At 46.0% G+C, this 16,415-nt stretch overlaps 1 protein-coding gene across 8 annotated transcripts in view; it reads right to left on the bottom strand.

Annotated features, from left to right (window-relative positions):
• PRKCE (protein kinase C epsilon) overlaps positions 1-16,415 on the bottom strand; it is a 498,772-nt gene that overhangs the window by 68,223 nt on the left and 414,134 nt on the right. The window lies entirely within an intron of this gene.

Genomic DNA, 16,415 nt, shown 5'->3' with positions numbered 1-16,415 from the left:
CTTGGACAGGTGGAAGAGCCATTTGAAATTCCCCCTTGTGGTGAACCGGTCATGTTAAGTAGGTACAGTAAGTGGGGGGGGGGAGAATCTTGAACCAGGGACTCCAGCAACCAAACTTACTTGTCTCTGCCTCTGCCCTACCATATCTGCTTGCCAGAAGAAGAGGCTGCTACTCCTGCTGTTGTACTAGCATCTGCAGTGACTTAGGAGACCCCACTGCATTTGACCAGAGGGTGCTACTGCATTTTAAGATTCAGCAATCATCAAGTGACACAAGTGGGCCAATAGTGTTCCTGGTCCTTTAAAGCTGGGGTGCTGAACCTCTGCTTTAGAGGACCAGGAAACGGCCAAATTCCATTTCAGAAAAGTTCTTGGGGGCCAAATTCCAGTGGTGGGTGGGGCCAAATGCAGAAGGGGCGGGACCAAAAGACCGGCCACATTTGGCCTAAAGCTCTTATTTCCAGTAACTGAGCCTTAAGAGAGCCATTTCAGCTTTTCAGAATGGGGGAAGAATTGCACAAAAGCCAGGAAACCAAACGACTGGTGGTTGTGGAAAGAGGTTGGAGCCAGCTGGGCAACCCCAGAGAGCTGGACTGGGACCCCAGGCAGCCTGGATTTGGGCCAGAGGCTCTGCATCTCTACTTTAAACCCTAAGACACTGTCTGGCTCCTCAGTGAGAGCAGAGGAACTCATTACCTGGGGGAAGAGCAATCTGCTTGGAGATTGCCCCTACTTACTTACCTTTTTGTACCTGCTTGCTATGTCCTTTGCTCCTGACAGATACTGTGTGCGGAAAGTCTTTTGCATGGCATCTCAGACTTATATTCAGGTAGGTTTGAAGTAATCTATCAACAGTCCTCTCTGGAGCACGCCATGAAGGGTTCATCCAGATGGGAAAGCTATCATAGGCGTACACTGTTTAAACGACTGAACTCATGATTGCAGTGGCTGCAATCAATATTTGATCTCCTGGATCAGGTGGCCTGTCGGACAGGCTTCCTCACCTCACTTCTTATTCTATGCCCTCTCTGCACCATTCCTACCTTTACCTTAACCGTGTGTGCATCCAAGTGAGCGTCTAACTGCTTTATTTCCTTTCAATCAATGTGTTGAACTGACCACTGAACTGCTGGCCTTTACAGAAGCTCATAAAAGATAAGAGGAGGGCTGTAAAGGGACAGGACAGGGGAGATCAGTGACCAGGAACGAGACCAAGGAAGGACTTAGGGCCAATTCACATCTCATGCAAAGGCAAGCCTGGGTTTCCCACTGAATGTATTCTCTTCAGGGAGCTGATATCAATCATGGTGTACCAGAATGATACACATATTTGCTGTGTTTGCATATTGCATTTTTAAGCACACACTTAAAACGTCTTAAGACCTACCCCTAAAAAATAAAATGGACAAAATGGTTCTCTTCTCTGACATGTCATGAGTGAAGCTGTTTCACATACAGATGGGCGAACTCATGTGCTACTTGCCAGACCACCGCCGCCTGCCCACCCATATTCGGAATGTCATGCAAGCTACCGGACAGTCTGTGGGTGCCCAGTGCCCTCATGTCCCACAAGCCACTATTTTGCATGAAAATGGCAGCTTCACTATTTATGTATGTGGCTATTTGCATAAAACGGCAGCCATAAATAGCCCCATTCACACAAAATTACAGGCCTAAATGGTCTAATTAGACCACTTAGGCCTGTAATTTTGCATAAGTGGGTCTGTTTACGGCTGCCGTTCCATGCAAATGGCAACTTACGTAAATAGTGGAGCCACCATTTTTATGCAAAATGGCGGCTCGTGGACAAGTGGGGATCCCCGTGCTCGCCCGACTTGGCACACACCAGACAAGCATGGAAAGCCACAGACAGGTGTCCAGGGGGCTGAGTCGGCAAGAAATTGCCAAGCCTTGAGCCCCAGCCGGACTCTCGTGACATCCCTGGTTTCACACTCTGATCATTCTGCAGCTACTGTCCTGCACCTATGTAATGCCATTAACTAGCTTCCAACAAGAGACTCCAAAGCTGGTAGTTTACTTTTCTGCATGATAAAGCCGTGGTGACCAGAGAATATGCTCACTTTAAAAGTGGCTCTGTTCTGCTTTCTGTACATTTGTTTGGAGACAAAATAGTGCACTCTTAGAGACAGATGTGGAGGCCCACTTGGTCCCACTGAAGTCGAAGGATTAAAAGCCTGAATGGTAACTAGGTGCAGGACTGAAGCCCTGGATTCCTGCTCTTCTTTCTGATTGTTCTTTGCATTCGTGTGCATTTCCCCCCTCCTACAGAATTAGAGCCACTTAGGTCACGGCCTAAGCATTTAGCAGAAATGAACAGGACTTCCCCTGTGGGCGGGAGAGTTCCGGACCAAGAGCACATCAGAGCCCCTGCACCGGCTGGATCAGGGCCAGCATCAAGTTATCTGGGAAGAATGCTGAGGAGGAGGGTTTGATGAACAGAGCCAGCCAGCAGGATGAAGATAAACGGAGGTGAAGACATGGAAGCATACAGTCCATTGTTGATAAGAAGACAACTTTATAATGCAGTCGTGGCCTGATGCCATAGATCTGGCTGATTAGTTAAAATCAATATGCAAAATTTAGCCTTCCTGGGCATGTGCATCTCTCGTCTATGCCCATTTTATCCTGGTTTGCTCTTCCCACTCAGACTTCCAGCTTTGGCTCTTCCCGCTTGCCTCCATTCCTCAACCTCTTTGTGTTCCAACCCTCCTCTACTAAGCTCCACCTTGCCTTCTTGGGTAGGTTATCTTCTTCCATCTGTGCCCACTTCTTTCTTAGGCTCTTGGTTCTTCCTTCTCTAGCATGGCCATTTATGGACCCCCCCCCCCCCCGGAAATGCATCACTCAAAATGAGGGGGAAAAGTGGACAGCAATTTGCATAAACTTTGTATATGCTCGTTTATATGTATAGGTGCAACTTTAGAAATAATTATTATAATTTAAATAGAAATACAGCACATCTCATCATAGCGGGGAAGACTGTGACCAGGTGAGCTGTGTGCCTGCCTGCTCAGTTGGCTGCTCAAATGCCAACTGTAGCATGCTTTAGGCATCAGTTACAGAGCCATTTCTTTATCCAGGCCTTCCCTGAGTGATTGTGCTGCCCAGTTTGTTTGTAATGATGGTGTTGTATTGGTTTTAATGTTTTTATTAATGTTCTTTATAAATGTTTTAGTAATTGTTATGTATTTTATGTATATCACAATGTATTTTAATTTATTTAATTTTAAATAAAATTAAAAATGTAGGCTGCCTCCTACAGCGGGCCACAGTTCTTATGGTTCTTTATCTTTATACCAGAACTGGACAGGATGGCCCTTCAAATAGAGGGCTGTCTTCTGTGAAGTTGGACACATAGACACCCTATCTCTATGCCCTTCTTGCCTGCCTTGCCCATCTGTAGAATCTGAGCAGTTCAGCCAATGGCAGCCAGATACCGTCTGCCTGTCACACCCCTCTTTGACATCAGGGCAATTCAGCCAATCACTATCCATACAGGTCAGGTCTGTACAACATGTAGATTCCCCACCCCCCAGCTGAATGCAGCCCACCAGAGGTTCTGGAGGCTTCCTCTTTTTGATGCCTGCCTGGGACTGCAAAAAGCAAAACAAAAATGTTTGATACGTCACAATGCATGACTGCTTTGGCATGGTGACAGCATCAAATATGTTTTCCAGGCTATTTCTAAGGTAAATCCAAATTCATAGTATTATAGTAGTGTTGGAGTGTTACAGTAAAAAAGATAAGAAGTGAAATAGTATTTTTGCTTTAATTACTTCTCAAGATGCATCAGCTAGCTTTATGGTGAACCTTTGCTTGTTTTCATTTTAGAGATGCCAAATGGGAATTAGTCTACAATTATTTTGCTCGTGACATTTCCTCTTATTTTGGCTTATGCAATTCAAGAGTTCCCAGGACTGCTTGGAGTTTATTGTGTTGCTCATAGTATGTTGCTTAAATGTTACAGGTATGGAGTCCAATCACAATTATTAATAACAATTTTAATCACAAAACTAATTGCAATTGTAAACGTCAAGTGTACGGTAACATATAAATGATTATGAAAACAGACATAGATCATAGATCACAGAATCATAGGGTTGGAAGGGGCCTACAAGACCATCGGGTCCAACTGTCCTGTGCATACAAGCAGGGTGGAAAGGAGGGAATGGGATCGTAACTGGTCCCACCCCCAACCACCGTATATCGACTGAAACACCATGCATCCATTGAGCCTACACACATCCACATGCACATTGTAATGCATGAAACTTCAGGACAATTGTCTGACTCAGTGAAGCCGCTTCGTACATTCATCAGCTATGCAGTAACCGTAAGCACATTTGCAGCCATCCAGGCCTAAATAGAGTGTTGATTCAAGTGTTTGCTTTGCTTCAGTAACCCTCCATAAGGGCCAAAACAGACATTACTTTAAATCCATATCTAACAACTACATCCTTTTTAATTTTTACTCCAGAGGAGGTGCAGAGAGCTTGATCCAGACTGAGATCTTAACATGGGGGGTAGGGGGGCTTTTAAGATCCAGATTGGGGACCCTGCACCTACTCTAGAGTAAAAAAACAAAAAAACACATAGCTAATAGATACGAATTTACAGCAATGTCTGCAATCTTCCAATGTTGGAGGCTCTGACATTCAAAGCCTACATGTATTGGAGTATAGCAGCATGGGCCAGTGCACAACTTCCAATCAATGCATGGAAGCTGGAGGGGGAGGGCATGTGATTCCATTCCCCGCTCCCCCCTCCATGCATTCATTATGCCACTGGTTCATTGGCACATGGCTTCTGTAAAGTATTTCTGGTCTTTGGCGGTGCTTTGTCTCTGATGAATACCCACTGACCACTCAACTAATTGTATAATCCATCCCTTCCCATGTGCATAGAGCTGTCCAGCAAAAGAGGGGATTCCCCATAGAGCTTAATGGAGCCCTTTAACTCCGCTCCCTCACTGGACTTTGGACAGGTACATGAGTAACAACAGCACACTGTGCTGCGACCAACCATTTCTTGCAATGGGAGTGCTGCTAATGCTCCTATGGTGAGGTCCAGCAGACCCATTCACCTAAAGGCCCAGATGCTCAGTGATGCATACTCAGAGCACAAGCAGCTTGCGGGCATGGCCTTGGGGACGAGTGGGGCAACACTGGCGACTTAATTGGCTCTCATTGTAAGCAATGACTTGTGCCAAACTGCAGTGGCACACACACATCCACTCAATGGTTGTTGCGGGTAGGGATGTCCATTTGGGGGTGGAGCTCAACAAGCTTCCCTCAGTTTGGCCTGCTGGACTTTGGTCTGTTTTCCGCGAACTGGACCAACTTGATCTGCATCGAGTTAGGCCAGTTTGCAGATTTCCCCTTAAAAAAAAGCAACTGTGCAAACAGAGATTTGTGAAAATTGCAGTTGCACAAATTATGCAAACTGTGGCTGCAATTTGTGCAAATCTCTATTTGGGCAAATAAAAAAAACACAGAAAAAGTTCCTGGATTTCAGGAAAAACCCATGTCTCAGTCTGCAAATGTGAGCCAAGACAGGTGGGCAGTGGAAGTCCAAAAGGGCTGGATTTCAAAGCGACAGACATCCCCAGTTGCAGGTGAGGACTCCATTGAGCTCTATGGGGAATCCCCTTTGTGTGTACACTGCCCTTTCTTGAACATTTTGCTGGTTCAGGCCTCCTTAGAGCCCTGATCACCCTTTCAGCTGTGAGAAAGTGCTGAGTGCATTATCATTGCCCCCAAGACTACCTAAATGTAAACTGTCAGAAACAGAATTGGGCAGTCCTCATAAGAAGTTATGAGTGATGACCAACAGCTTCCTCCAAGGAGGAATAAATATTCGTGCTATTCAGTTGTGTTTTGGTCCAAGACTGTCCACGAACCATTGAGTGTTTACACATGAAAAGATACCATCAGTGGGGGAATGAAACTCTGTGTAAATTCCAGACAAAAGGTAGTGCCTTTGATGTATTGTTTCCAGCCTGAGAATGTCTGCATAAAGAATACTCTTTTCTTTTTTTGGCCCCTGGATTCTAACCGAACTTAATCCACCTTTTCTTTTGTTTGTTTTTCCACTTTTTAATTTAATGACGCTGGATTAGATTACACCATGACAAAAACACACTTAGTAGCGAGCAAGAGGGCATGAGCGGGGATTGCTAGAAATCTGGAGGACAATCTTGGCCCGCTCTCAACAAAACTTTGAGAGCTGGGCAGCCTGTCAGGCCGCCGAAGACAGCCTGATTAGCTGAAATGCCACAAAGCAGGGAATAAATCACACAATATGTTTCCCACTTCCAAATCTGAGACGTGTGTCCGTGCTGTGTAGCAGGCAAGCAACATCGTCACCATCAGTCCTAGACTCTTGGAGCTACCCTTGCAGTTCAACCCCCCCACCCCCCAGTCAGGAAAGGCATCATACACACGCCCCTCAATAAGTAGAATTCACAGCTGATAAGACTTATCAGCATTTTCCAAGAGGCATTTCTCCCACTTGTTTTATTTTTCTCAAATAAATGGGCGTGAGGAAATTTTTTCTGATTCCAACAAGTCCTTAAACTTCAGTTCACTGTGTCATTAGATTTCCCCCTTCCTCCCTCCCTCCCTCCCTCCCTCGTGGAAACGATTCTAGCAAGTTACATTATTACATTATTTCGCCAAATACTAAAACATGTTACAATTGTTTAGGAAATAGAATGATTCCTGAAAACTTAAGAATGGAAGCCACTGGCAGCTGGAGTCCACACATTGCCTATTCAATAGCAGCTCCATTCAAGCTAAGGTTGGGCTGAGTATACCTCCCCCCAACCCCAGCACACTTTAACAAGACCATTCAACCCCTGCGAAAGTGAGGGGAATCTCTGGCAACTTTCAGGATATGTGAATTCTAAGAATTTTCAGGGGCGGTGGTCTTACCTTTAAAGATGAGGTGGCCAATAGGAATAGCCATCTTTTCCCTCAAAAATGTCCCTGGGAATGACACTATATTATGATGCAGTGTCATTCCCATTGGGCCATTCTGTCCAAGGAACACCACCGGGCTACTGAGGCCAGGCAAGCTCTACTTGAAATGGCAGGAAGTGCGGGTTTTTTTTTTCTTTTAAGTAGACAATAGATCTTTGGCCACCTCATCTTTAAAGACCACCCCCCACAAATCCTTTGCAATCCCCCCCGCAAGATTAATCCTAGTTTTGCCACACTTTTGAAATGTATGAAAATAGCTGGGCCTGAATATTATAAGCATCAGGATGAAAGAAGAAAGAAGAATATATCCCACCCTTCCTCTAAGGAACCCTGGACAGTGTTTTGGCTTCTCCTTCCCCTTTTATCCTCACAACCTTGTGAGATACGTTAGGGCAGGGGAATATGACTAGCCTAGGATTACCCCAATGAGGTTCATGGATGAGTGGGGATTTGTTCCTCGTCCAACACTCTTACCACTGTACACTGGCTATATGTCATTGCAGGCAAGAACATACACACTAGGGAAGCTGTCTGGCTAGGAAACATGAAAGTATGACGTTTGGTCAACAGAAAAGCAGGTAAGTGAGACCAAGTAGTCAGTACAGCTGAATCTGTACCTCAGTAGGAAATCGCTGAGGCAGAGGAACCAGGCCTGGTTTTATAGTATTGCGGTGGAACCCTATTTGAAGAGTGGTTGAAGAGACAAAGGAGACAAAGGAGACAGAGGCTAAGAGGTAAGTGGGTTGCAGGAAGCCCAGGGCGCTGCCCTTTATCCTTCTGACTGGCTGTGAGCTCACCAGGAGCTTCTGAGAGCTCCAACTGAATTGGAGGGGTGTGGCCTGAGTACTCCCAGCAGCTGACTGGGCGGGAAGCTTCAGTCTGTTTCCCGCCTCCCAGCTGAGCAGAGCAGAGCAGAGCAAGCTGCTCCAGCTGGTCCAGGGACTACAGAAGCAGGCAAGCTCCCAGAGAGCGAGCGACCAGAGCGAGTGACCAGAGGGAGCAAACAGGAGTTGGCCAGGGGAGTTTGGCAGGGGAGGTAAAGGGGGAGGCTCCTAACATTTTTTTTATTTTTTAACTAACTTCCCCCCCCCCATTTATTTGTCTTGTAACTCACACTTCCACACCAGTGGGACTCTGCTTTTAACCTCTACTGAGTAGAGGAGCAGGCACAGGCTAGTCTAGAACAATCACAAAGCTAGACACAAAAAGGGAAAAGAGGCTATGGAAGGACAAGACTCTCCAGTGGTGGTGACCTGCAAGGTGTGTGCAATGTTTGTTTTCTTGCCTGAGAACAACATGGCCTACACCTGCAACAAGTGCAAGTTGATCACGCTGCTGGAGGAAAAAGTAAGTGGACTGGAGCGGCGACTGTCAACCCTCCGGGGAATAAGAGAACACGAAGAGTTCTTGGACAGAATGGGGGAACTACAGCAGCAAAGGGCAGACCAGAAGCTTGAAGAGCAACAGCAAGATGAGGCAGAAGTGGGAAATGCTGAGGTGAAGAAAAATGGAGTAGAGGATACTCCTTGGAAAACGGTGACAGTTAGGAGAAGAAGAACTAGACGCCACTCTGCACCAGTGGAAGCGGTGGAGCTGTGGAACCGATTCCAGGTACTTGCAGATGAGACTGGAGGACAGCCTGCAGAGGAAGAATCACAGGGGAACCTGCATGAGAGTGAGCAAGAGGCTAAAGGTCAGTCAAACAGAGGCGATGAAACCCAGGCCTACAAGAAGAAGAAGAGAAGAGTGGTAGTAGTGGGAGACTCCTTGCTGCGTGGGATCGAGACCCAAGTATGTCGCGAAGACCCGTGGACTCGCCAGGTATGTTGTCTCCCGGGAGGACAGATTAGAGACGTGACTGAAAGGTTGCCTGCACTCATAAAGCCCACTGACAGGTATCCCTTTCTTCTCATCCATGTGGGAACAAATGATACCGCCAAGCGGAGCTACGAAGAGATCACGTCAGACTTTGAAGCTTTGGGAAGGAAACTCAAGAACTTTGGGGCCCAGATAGTTTTCTCATCCATCCTTCCAGTAGTTAGAAGAGGGATAGAAAGGGAACGAAAAATACTCCGGGTGAATGACTGGCTACGAAGGTGGTGCCGACGAGAGAGATTTGGATTCTGGGACCACGGGCTATACTTACTGGAAGATGGGCTGTTGGCTAGGGATGGGTTGCACCTCACAAAGGCTGGGAAGAATGTGTTTGGCCACAGCATGAAGAACTTCATCAGGAGGGCTTTAAACTGAATCCTACGGGGAAGGGAGATGTAATGTTTGGGGTAACAATGGACGTAGGCGCATGCACTGCAATGGAGAGAACAGCGCTGATAGCGCCCAATAATAGTCTTCAGACACATGTAGGTAGAAAGCCAGACTATGAAGCACATGGTCTTCGATGTCTATATACTAATGCCCAGAGTATGGGAAACAAACAGAACGAACTTGAACTCTTAATACAGGAGGGAAATTATGACTTGATAGGTATAACTGAGACTTGGTGGGATGACTCTCATGACTGGAATACAGCAGTTGAAGGATATAACTTGTTCAAAAAGAACAGGAGGAACAGAAAGGGAGGCGGGGTTGCACTGTATGTGAAAAATACATATCTCTGCACAGAAATACAGGAGGAGGAGCTTGGTAGCCCCATCGAGAGCATCTGGGTTGAAATAAATGGAGCAAAGAATAAAAGGAACCTGGTGGTTGGAGTCTACTACCGGCCACCCAATCAAGGAGAAGACAAGGATGAAACTTTTGAAAATCAAATAGCCAATGTTTTAAGGAAGCATGATGTAGTAGTAATGGGGGACTTCAATTTCCCCGATATTTGTTGGGAGACAAATTCTGCAAAACATGGCCCCTCCAGGAAATTCCTGACTTGTGTGGCGGATAACTTCCTCCTACAGAAAGTAGAGGAAGGAACTAGAGGATCGGCTATCCTTGACTTGATCCTAACCAACAGAGATGACTTAGTGGATAAAGTAGCAGTTACAGGAACTCTGGGGGAAAGCGACCATGTTGTACTTGAGTTCTTGGTTCTAAGGGAAGCAAAAGCCGAGTGTACTCAAACGCGTACCCTGGATTTTAGGAAAGCTGATTTTAATAAACTCAGAACAATGATCAGTAAGGTCCCATGGCAAGCAATGCTAGCGAGAAAAGGAGTCCAAGATGGGTGGGAACTTTTAAAAAAGGAAATTCTCAAGGCACAATCACAAACAATTCCAACAAGAAGAAAAGGTGGAAGACAACAGAAGAAGCCAATGTGGCTTCACAAAAAGCTTAGGGATGACCTGAAAACAAAAAAGGACACATATAGGAAGTGGAAAGAAGGCCAAGTAACAAAGGAAGAGTACAGGCAGGTAGCACAGAATTGCAGGGATGGCGTCAGGAAGGCTAAAGCGGAGAACGAGGTGAGGTTAGCGAGGGATGCTAAAAACAACAAAAAGGCTTTCTTCAGCTACGTGCATAGTAAAAGGCAGAGGAAAGAAATGGTTGTTCAGCTATTAAATAAGGATGGCAAAATGATAACAGAGGACAAAGAAAAGGCAGAGGTGCTCAATTCCTACTTTGGCTCAGTCTTCTCCCAAAAGAGGGTCTATGACCCCCCTGGCAAAGGCGAAGTACAGGCTGAAGGGGCAGGATTGCAGCTTGAGATCGACAGACATATGGTCAAGGAACACCTCATTACTTTGAATGAGTTCAAATCTCCAGGGCCAGATGAACTGCATCCTAGAGTCATAAAGGAACTGGCAGAAGAGCTCTCAGAACCGCTGTCTATTCTCTTTGAGAAATCATGGAGGACGGGGGAAGTGCCAGATGACTGGAGGAGGGCTAACGTTGTCCCTATCTTCAAAAAGGGTAAAAAGGAGGAACCTGGGAACTACAGACCAGTCAGTCTGACATCAATCCCTGGGAAAATTCTGGAGCAGATCATAAAGCAATCCATCTGGAAGCACCTTGACAACAATGCAGTGATTACTCGAAGCCAACATGGATTTGTCAAAAACAAGTCCTGCCAGACAAATCTGATCTCATTTTTTGATCAAGTCACCTCCCTTGTAGACCGTGGGAATGCTGTAGAAATCATATACCTCGACTTCAGCAAAGCTTTCGACAAAGTGCCCCATGATATCCTGATGAGCAAACTAGCTTGAAGTGGGCTAGATGAAACAACGATCATGTGGATCCACAGTTGGCTACAGAATCGGACCCAAAGAGTGCTTATCAATGGGACCTTCTCAAGCTGGGGAGAGGTAACGAGTGGGGTACCGCAGGGCTCAGTCCTGGGCCCAGTGCTCTTCAATATTTTTATTAATGACTTGGAGGAGGAGGTGCAGGGAATGCTGATCAAATTTGCAGATGACACAAAATTGGGAGGGATAGCTAATACTTTGGAAGACAGAAACAAAATTCAAAGTGATCTGGATAGACTGGAGTGCTGGGCAGAAAACAACAGAATGGCATTTAATAGGGACAAATGCCAAGTTCTGCACCTAGGAAAAAGAAACCAAATGCACAGTTACAAGATGGGGGATACGTGGCTCAACCACACTACGAGCGAGAAGGATCTTGGAATTGTCGTCGATCACAAGCTGAATATGAGCCAACAATGTGATGTGGCTGCAAAAAAGGCAAATGCTATTTTGGGCTGCATTCATAGAAGCATCGCTTCCAAATCCCGGGAAGTACTAGTTCCCCTCTACTCAGCACTGGTTAGGCCTCATCTGGAGTACTGTGTCCAGTTCTGGGCACCACACTTTAAGAAGGATGCAGACAAGCTGGAGAGGGTTCAAAGGAGGGCAACAAAGATGATCAGGGGACTGGAAACAAAGCCCTATGAAGAGAGACTGAAAGAACTGGGCATGTTTAGCCTTGAGAAGAGAAGACTGAGGGGAGATATGATAGCGCTCTTCAAGTACTTGAAAGGTTGTCACAGAGAAGAAGGCCAGGATCTCTTCTCGATCATCCCAGAGTGCAGGACACGGAATAATGGGCTCAAGTTACAGGAAGCCAGATTCCGACTGAACATCAGGAAAAACTTCCTGAGTGTCAGAGCAATACGGCAATGGAACCAATTACCTGGGGAGGTGGTGGGCTCTCCCACACTGGAGGCCTTCAAGACGAGGCTGGACAGCCATTTGTCAGGGATGCTCTGACTTGGATTCCTGCATTGAGCAGGGGGTTGGACTCGAGTGCCTTGTAGGCCCCTTCCAACCCTACTATTCTATGATTCTATGATTCTATTTGTTCTTCCTGTCACCTGACCCCTGCTGAACTGGTAGCTGCATTACCAGCCTCTGGTCACTGGCAGTGGTGGTGCTCAAACACAGCTGACAGCAATCCAGAACTTCCTTCCTCTGGCAAGCAACCAGTGGCACAGAAAATAAGTTACTCAGCTCTGATGGCCAAAGTCCCCAGTTGGAAACCTTAGTGTCTTATACGGTACATCCTGGGTGCTCCTACACTAGACCCTCATAAACTGGAAAGGTGCATTGTGCTAAATGAATGCAAAAGTCAAGAGGGAGATTGATTTAAGCTATGCAAATATATGGTATTCTTGATATGTCTTGTAGGAAGATATTGTATTCAAAATTATGGGGGTATGACATTATTTCCCAGCCATCATGAAATGGTGATTACTCAGCTCTATTTAAACAGGATGCTCAAACACTTTGTTTAACATGACTGAAAACTGCAGCAACTGTCCCAGCCAGGAGGGCTTGAATAAACATTTCCTTCTTCTTGACTAGACCAAGCACACAATATTAAAGGCAAACAAAGGAAGGGTCTGATCAACAACAGTTCTACGCTCTGAATTACCTCACCTCCATCTTAGGGAATTGCTGACAAGAAAGACCACAAGGAGATACACACATGGAATTTTTTAAAAAGAAAAAAAAAGATTCAGGTTTACACAAACACACATTCCATCGACACGATACACAAAACTGGTTTTATTTTTGTGAGCCATGCTCTAAAAATAACATCGTCACTCAGCATTATATGGCATTTTGAGAGGTCAGCATCATTATTATCCCCCTGTTACAGAGGAGGAACAGATATTGAGAGAGAGAGAGAGAGAGAGAGAGAGAGAACGCACAAGGCTTGCCTAAGTATGCAATTGGTTTGTGACCAACCTGAATCCTACAGGTTTCCTATAAAGTGGGGAAGGTACAGCATGGTTTTGTGTGTGTGGGTAGGAAGGGGGACTGAACCTTCTCTCCTCCAGCTGTATTTTCCATCTGAAATCATGTTTAAAGCAGCTTTTCTCCTGTTGGGAATTACTTTTGGTCATATAGACCAGGGGTGGGAAACTTGTAGCCCTCCAGATGTTTTGGCTTACAACTCCCACGATCCCTCACCATTAGCTATACTGGTTAGGCCTGATGGGAGCTGCAAAACATCTGGAGGGACACACATTGCCCACCTCTGCCACAGCCTGAAGAATACAAGCAGGCAATATGGGAGGGATCTGCATTAAAAGTATTCAAGGTTCACTTGGGAAAGAAAGGGGATAATCATTAATAATTTATTAATCTAAAGAAATCCCACTGTTAATTGCCATTACATTATTCTTAAAAAGGAAATTGCAAACTAGCCATGATGCCCTTGCAAAACTGCAGTGTGCATAGGCTTTTGATCACAATTGCCATAGGGCTTTTGAGAAAGCTGGTGTAGTAGTAACCAAGGATGTGACCAAGACAAGCCTCCCAATGTAAATCTCATTGGGGGAGTTGATATAAAATGCAGCATGGGCAGATAGGAGCGGGGAGTTGAATCCTCCTTCCCTGATATTGCCCCATCTGCTTTTTAAAGACTTCCCCCCCTCCCAGTGGGTCTACATCAGGGGTGGGAAGCTTATGGTCCTCCGGATGTTTTGGCCTACAACTCCCATCAGCCCTAGCCAGCATACCCAAGGGTGAGGGATTATGGGAGTTGTAGGCCAACACTTCTGGAGGGGTCACCAGTTGCCCATGCCTATAATATGGGAAGGGCAGAAGGTTATCAAAGAATGTTAAGCAGCACACTTTGAGAACGTATCCTCATCCCTAAACAATTTGGGACCAGGGTACCTGAGAAAGCGCCTTCTCCCTTATCAAACCGCTAGGCCACTGAGGTCATCAGAGGGCATGCTCCTGCTGATTCCACATGGACCTATGGCCCAATTGTAGTCCACCAGGAGAAGAGCCTTCAGCATGGCAGCCCCCTTTCTTTGGAATTCCCTACCCTTGGAGGCCAGGCAGGCACCAACACCAAGGTGTTGTTGTTTCTGGTGCCTCCTGAAAACAGCACTGTTCCAGGAGGCATTCCTTAATTGACCAGTTATGCTTTTTACTGGCATTGTGTTTTTTTAAACAAGTATAATTTTAATATGGTATTTTAATCTTTTTATTCTTTTACTGTTTTACCTTTTGTGTTCACTGCTCTGAAATCTCTTCTAGATATGGAAAGGGAAGGTTCCTCCTGTGCAAGCACCAGGTCATTACTGACCCCTAGAGGGGCGCTGCTTGCACTGGCGTTTTCATGGCAGACTATAGCGGTGTGGTTTGCCATTGCCTTCCCCAGTCGTGACTACCTTTCCTCCAGGCTGGGCACTCATTTTACTGACCTTGGAAGGATGGAAGGCTGAGTCGACCCGAGCCGGCTACCCGAGACCCGGGTATTGTAGATAGATAGATAGATAGATAGATAGATAGATAGATAGATAGATAGATAGATAGGATGCACTATGTGCATGGGTCAGAACTCTGCGCATAACATCAGCAAGTAGGAGCAGCCACACACACCAGCATGGAATTCTGGCTGCCACTGTGCCAGAGCCATGCCATGGTGTACCTGGTTTGGCATTGCAAAGATGCTCTACCAGACATCTGGCCACTCAGGCCTTGTTTTCCAAGTTGCTCTTGCTTGGACTAGACCAGGTGTGTCAAACCTCTTTCAGCCTGAAAGTGTAATTCAACTTTGGAGAAGCTCTTGGGGGCTGCATTCCAGCGGTGGGCAGCGCCAAAGGCAAAAGGACATTTTAGCTTAAAGTTTTAGCTTAAAGTTCTTAAGTGCCAGCAACTAAGCTTTAGGAGAGGCATTTCAATCTTCACAATGGGGGAAAAACCTGTGCAAAAGACAAGCAACTGCCAAATGATTGGTGGTTGGGGGAAAGGGTACGGCCATCTGACGAACCCCAGAGGACCAGACTGGGACCCCAGGCAGGCCACATCTGGCCCACGGGGCCTGAGTTTCAACAGTCAAAAAAGAAACAGCTGCACCCATTGAATTCCCAGTGCCAACACTTGCTCTTTATCAAGAGAAAAGCTCTTGGAGATTTTTTGTGTGGAGGATTCCCTGTCCCTTGCTTCTTCCAAAGAAGAATGAAAAGTATTCTACCTTTCTTAAAGTCTTTTCAGTCTTCTTTGGAAGAAGCAAGGGAGAGGGAATCCTCCAAAAGAATCTCCAAGAGCTTTTCCCTTGATAAAGAGCAAGTGTCGAAATGCATTGGGAATTCAATGGGTGCAGCTGTTCCTGTTTTTACTTTGGTTTCCAGCCGTACAGCTTTTTTTTCCTGGTCCCTCTTGGCACTGTTGCCTGAGTTTCAACAGCCCTCAACTAGACAGAGTGTCCATTCAGAATAAGGCAGGGTGCAAGGGGGTCTACCGTGAGCCAGAAGATAGTCCATCTGAAGATTACCAACAATCTTGCAAGAACCAGAATATTGTGATGTGGAGAGAATTTAATGTGCCCCAGGACTTACGATGATGGGATTCATGAGTTTGGTTATCATATCAGGCCTACTGGATGTCTTCCTACACTGGTGCTTGAGAGAAAATGCTGCTCTCGGCTTGTGACAAGCCTTCCCCAACCTGGTGGCCTCCAGATGTTTTGGACTACGACTCTCAGGATACCTGACCATTGGCTTTGCTGGCTGGGGCTGATGGGAGTTGAAGTCCAAAACATCTGGAGGGCACCAGGTTGGGGAAGGCTGCTATATTTAAACCAGCTTAAAACCATGCCCGTGGCATCCTAACCTGTACCCATGAATCCTTTATTGTTAGTTACAAGGAAAGAAGGAAAGTGAGACTTTTCAAATATTTGTTGCATACAGTGGCAGAGCCCACAAACTATTGCCAGCTTCTAAGGATGAAGCCAGTTGTTGTTTCTCCTTGGAACAAGACTCTGCTACTTACTTAACAGGAAAGCCAACCATCTAAGTGTAGCACTAGCCTCATTAATCACTTGAGTAGAATCAATGGGTACAAACCACTGGGAAATTCTGCTGCCCAGTAACACTGAACTAAATGGGCAAGAGCCCTTTAATTTCAATGGGGCTTGCACAGGAAAAACTCCCAGTGCATTATGCCAAATGGCCTGATACAGTCCTAGTCATGGGTAACTGGTCACATGCAACAACTGGTACAT

Source organism: Heloderma suspectum, chromosome 1 (genome assembly GCF_057233095.1).
Source record: "Heloderma suspectum isolate Gila_16-S chromosome 1, 16-S_ref, whole genome shotgun sequence".
NCBI classification, from domain to species: domain Eukaryota; kingdom Metazoa; phylum Chordata; class Lepidosauria; order Squamata; family Helodermatidae; genus Heloderma; species Heloderma suspectum.
This window is presented reverse-complemented; position numbering and strand designations above follow the sequence as displayed.